Raw genomic sequence first — 6,000 nt, 5'->3', positions numbered from 1 at the left:
AAGAGAAGCCGAAAGTGAGGAATTAGAAGGAAAATAGAAAGTCGGGAGCAAAGACATTAGGAAGTGTTAGGGTTGTAAGAGGATTAAATAAATAAAGTTGGTTATAAATCAAAAGAGTTAAAGCTTAGATTATAGTGAAAAAGCTGACAGACTGATCAATGCTTGGGACAGTCATTGATGGGAGACTTAAGTGATGATGAAATAATACTCCCAGAACATTACTTGACTGACGGAGACATGGAAACCCAAGGAATCAGGACACATTTTTGGCTGGAAAGGACCTATTTTGACAGGGTAGGAGCAGAACATTGGCAGGATGAACAAGAGATCAATCAGAAATTATGGCAGATTACTAAGGTAATCAATCTGAAGCAAAAGAAAGAACAATTCCCTCTAATTAATTGGGAGCTGCTGATAAGACGTCTGTGGCATCAGGGTTTAACCCCGTGGCTGGAGCTGCTTTGTGCTGATCCTAATAAAGAAATTAGCATACCATTAAATCATTTAATAACACTGCCAACCGATCCAGGTGAAGAACTGTTTCCTAGGTTGACTCTGACTGTGGTCCCAAGGAAGGTTCGGTGGGAAACAGGTAAATTTTCATATTTAGTTAAAGAAAAAGAAGACGGGCATAACAGTTGGAAATTTAATCCTTTTAAGGGTTTAAAATACAAAACAGGTGTTACAGCCGGCAAGTTATTGGTCTGGATCAGGACAGCCCCTGAGGGACTACCAGAACACCATAGAAACACCTCACATAGCGTTTGTCAGGGTTACATGGGTAACTCTCAAGGTCAAGGTCGGGAAAGTACCCCGCTAGACTTAGTACTAAGAAAATATCCAGGAAAACGCACTAAGGCCAACCAATGTATGAGAAAGTGGCACAAAAGGTCACATGGGGGCAGGCAATGGCCTTTGGAGGGATAATTTGATCCGGTGATGTGTGAAGCAGTTGCAGTAGAAATACAGAAAAAAGAAATTAAAGATCAGCAGAAGAACGTGAATAACAACAAAAAACGCACTGAAGAAAAATAAGTTTTGGCCTTGTTCAAGCAGGAAGCACAGAGGCTACAGCAGAAAAGAGAAAAAATGACGGAGGAAAGATCCAAAGAGACTAAAGCCAGTGCACCGAGCTGGAAAGCAGAGCCACCCCCATATAAACGTCATGATATGGGAAAGACAGCTGGACAGTTTGTATTAGGCACTCATGAAGAGGACCAAGGCATGGATGTGGAGGGCAAATTCACACTGACACTAAAAGCTCAAGAGCCACAAGGAGACAGGTCCTCGATCTGTCAAATGGATCATACAAGGTCTCCAAGTCCAAAAGTAAGTGGATTCCCATCACGACCAGTAGGGGGAGCCACATATAACAGTAACACTGAGGTAGACGAAGATAGAGAGAAAGACCTGAAGTCTCCACCTGCGCCTCGAGGTCCACTGAAAACCGTCCCCTCCCACCATAAGTCAGCCGACTGGACCTTCTCAGGCTATAAAGGTTCCAAAGAGTGGCACAAGAGCTTCTGTGACACACTGGATCTAGCCAGAAAAGATAATGAAGAACTAGCTGAGCAACTTCGGCTAGCGGAGGAAAGAATACAAAGACATAGGGACGCCGAGGAAAGAAGAATATTACAACAATCGACGCCCAATCGAGGGAATCACATTATAGAGCCGCCCACCCGGAAGATTTCTGGTGAGGTCGTCATTGAGAGTGCAAGAGAAGCCCAACTCAGGCAAAGACAACAATGTGTAGCAAAAAACATAACGGCTTTAGAACAGGATATAACCAACTGGATGTACCGCCTGGAACCAGTCAGTCGCACTCGATCTGGAAGACAGTATGGAGCCCCCACAGAAGAAGAGGAGGACGAAGATCTCATATGCCCATTGGTGGTCAGAAATGGTCATCATGTGTATACCCCATGGAGCTGGACAGACATGGTGGGGCTGGCCAACAGGCTGCCAGACATCACCCAAGGAGCTGAGAGATGGATAACTGCCTTAGAAGAAGGCACTGCAGGGGTAACCTTGTCTTTAGGTGACATAAAAGCCTTGTTAATGCATGTAATGGGAAAACATGACACTGAAGAATTAGCAGGAAAGGTTGGACTAACACAGATGATGGGCACTAATCAACATGATGAAGTCCCCTTTAATCGCTACAGAAACTCCATGTGGGAAGGACTGAGAAGAAAGTACCCTGAGGTCTTGGATCCCTCTAAATTGGATGATGAGGAGTGGACACCTGAAGAGTGCCCAAAGAAGTTCCTGCACCGATTCCAGAAGAGATGGGCGGAGGAAACAGGAAATGCATGGAACCATTCTCCAGCAACTGAAATCCTGTTTAAAATAACTGTAAAAAAAGCTCTACCAGATGAGGTTCAGAAAGCCCTAGATGGAGTCGTGGGACTATCAAAAATGAATTGGGCTTTATACTCTGAGCATATTTGTCACCATCTTGAAATCTACAAGAAAGAAAAACAAAAAGAAGAAGATGCAGCAAAATCCCTGACGAAAAAACTGGTGCAGATGCAGTTGGGAGAGCTAACCAAAGTCAAGAAAGAAAAAACAAAGACCCAGGCACCAATGATGACCCCTGTTCCTTCTGAGCCAGCAAGCACAGGCCCCACAGCAAGCACTGCTGCCACTATACAGGCACCTGTGGTAACAGCCACACAGAGCCCCCAAGGAGCAGCAGGGAGCACTCCTGCAGGAGAAGTCTCAGCACCAGTGGAGCATCACTATCACTACCATAGCACTGGCACACCCGGGAATGGACCCACCTACTGTCATGGGTGGAGAGGAGAGTCACGGAACTTTCAAGGTCAAAGAGGAGGGTGGCGAAGAGGATCTCGCCAACCTTCATTTGGAAGCAGATTCCAAAACTCAGCTCCCAGGAACAGTCAAGCGGGACCGCCTATGGGACCAACACCCCCAATAGGGGATCAACCCTCTAATGAGGCAAGCAAGATCCCCTCTTGCTTGCCTCTACTGGTGGTTGGCTCTCACTGCGGTATTGTATCACTTCCTGTTCCGGAGCACAGCGGTGTTTTTCTGTATCTGTTAGCTGTTTAATCTGCGCAGTTAGATTGATCTAGTTATCTAGATTACGATTTGTTTCCCAGTGTAATCTTTACGTGCCTTAACTAAAGCACTCCTTCTGCTGAATCACCTCTAAATTATTTACACATTATTCACTTTGCATGTTTTTAGGAATCTGCTAGCTTAGCGTAGCTACTAGCTCTTAGCCGATTTAGCATGGCGGCTTCTCCTGTCTCTCCCGCACTTTTCTGCTCTGGTGTGAAATGTTTAGTTATTCCTCGGCCTCCTTTAGCAGTAACGGTACTTGTAATAAGTGTAGCTTATTCGTAGCTTTGGAGGCCAGGCTGGGCGAATTGGAGACTCGGCTCCGCACCGTGGAAAATTGTACAACTAGCCAGGCCCCTGTAGTCGGTGCGGACCAAGGTAGCTTAGCCGCCGTTAGTTACCCCCTGGCAGATCCCGAGCAGCCGGGAAAGCAGGCTGACTGGGTGACTGTGAGGAGGAAGCGTAGCCCTAAACAGAAGCCCCGTGTACACCGCCAAACCATTCACATCTCTAACCGTTTTTCCCCACTCGACGACACACCCGCCGAGGATCAAACTCTGGTTATTGGCGACTCTGTTTTGCGAAATGTGAAGTTAGCGACACCAGCAACCATAGTCAATTGTCTTCCGGGGGCCAGAGCAGGCGACATTGAAGGAAATTTGAAACTGCTGGGTAAGGCTAAGCGTAAATTTGGTAAGATTGTAATTCACGTCGGCAGTAATGACACCCGGTTACGCCAATCGGAGGTCACTAAACATTAAATCGGTGTGTAACTTTGCAAAAACAATGTCGGACTCTGTAGTTTTCTCTGGGCCCCTCCCCAATCAGACCGGGAGTGACATGTTTAGCCGCATGTTCTCCTTGAATTGCTGGCTGTCTGAGTGGTGTCCAAAAAATGAGGTGGGCTTCATAGATAATTGGCAAAGCTTCTGGGGAAAACCTGGTCTTGTTAGGAGAGACGGCATCCATCCCACTTTGGATGGAGCAGCTCTCATTTCTAGAAATCTGGCCAATTTTCTTAAATCCTCCAAACCGTGACTATCCAGGGTTGGGACCAGGAAGCAGAGTTGTAGTCTTACACACCTCTCTGCAGCTTCTCTCCCCCTGCCATCCCCTCATTACCCCATCCCCGTAGAGACGGTGCCTGCTCCCAAACTACCAATAACCAGCAAAAATCTATTTAAGCATAAAAATTCAAAAAGAAAAAATAATATAGCACCTTCAACTGCACCACAGACTAAAACAGTTAAATGTGGTCTATTAAACATTAGGTCTCTCTCTTCTAAGTCCCTGTTGGTAAATCATATAATAATTGATCAACATATTGATTTATTCTGCCTTACAGAAACCTGGTTACAGCAGGATGAATATGTTAGTTTAAATGAGTCAACACCCCCGAGTCACACTAACTGTCAGAATGCTCATAGCACGGGCCGAGGCGGAGGATTAGCAGCAATCTTCCATTCCAGCTTATTAATTAATCAAAAACCCAGACAGAGCTTTAATTCATTTGAAAGCTTGACTCTTAGTCTTGTCCATCCAAATTGGAAGTCCCAAAAACCAGTTTTATTTGTTATTATCTATCGTCCACCTGGTCATTACTGTGAGTTTCTCTGTGAATTTTCAGACCTTTTGTCTGACTTAGTGCTTAGCTCAGATAAGATAATTATAGTGGGCGATTTTAACATCCACACAGATGCTGAGAATGACAGCCTCAACACTGCATTTAATCTATTATTAGACTCAATTGGCTTTGCTCAAAAAGTAAATGAGTCCACCCACCACTTTAATCATATCTTAGATCTTGTTCTGACTTATGGTATGGAAATAGAAGACTTAACAGTATTCCCTGAAAACTCCCTTCTGTCTGATCATTTCTTAATAACATTTACATTTACTCTGATGGACTACCCAGCAGTGGGGAATAAGTTTCATTACACTAGAAGTCTTTCAGAAACTGTAACTAGGTTTAAGGATATGATTCCTTCTTTATGTTCTCTAATGCCATATACCAACACAGTGCAGAGTAGCTACCTAAACTCTGTAAGTGAGATAGAGTATCTCGTCAATAGTTTTACATCCTCATTGAAGACAACTTTGGATGCTGTAGCTCCTCTGAAAAAGAGAGCTTTAAATCAGAAGTGCCTGACTCCGTGGTATAACTCACAAACTCGTAGCTTAAAGCAGATAACCCGTAAGTTGGAGAGGAAATGGCGTCTCACTAATTTAGAAGATCTTCACTTAGCCTGGAAAAGAGTCTGTTGCTCTATAAAAAAGCCCTCCGTAAAGCTAGGACATCTTTCTACTCATCACTAATTGAAGAAAATAAGAACAACCCCAGGTTTCTTTTCAGCACTGTAGCCAGGCTGACAAAGAGTCAGAGCTCTATTGAGCTGAGTATTCCATTAACTTTAACTAGTAATGACTTCATGACTTTCTTTGCTAACAAAATTTTAACTATTAGAGAAAAAATTACTCATAACCATCCCAAAGACGTATCGTTATCTTTGGCTGCTTTCAGTGATGCCGGTATTTGGTTAGACTCTTTCTCTCCGATTGTTCTGTCTGAGTTATTTTCATTAGTTACTTCATCCAAACCATCAACATGTTTATTAGACCCCATTCCTACCAGGCTGCTCAAGGAAGCCCTACCATTATTTAATGCTTCAATCTTAAATATGATCAATCTATCTTTGTTAGTTGGCTATGTACCACAGGGTTTTAAGGTGGCAGTAATTAAACCATTACTTAAAAAGCCATCACTTGACCCAGCTATCTTAGCTAATTATAGGCCAATCTCCAACCTTCCTTTTCTCTCAAAAATTCTTGAAAGGGTAGTTGTAAAACAGCTAACTGATCATCTGCAGAGGAATGGTCTATTTGAAGAGTTTCAGTCAGGTTTTAGAATTC

This window comes from Thalassophryne amazonica, chromosome 7 (assembly GCF_902500255.1).
Source record: "Thalassophryne amazonica chromosome 7, fThaAma1.1, whole genome shotgun sequence".
Taxonomy (NCBI): Eukaryota; Metazoa; Chordata; class Actinopteri; order Batrachoidiformes; family Batrachoididae; genus Thalassophryne; species Thalassophryne amazonica.
Note: the sequence above shows the minus strand (reverse complement) of the source record.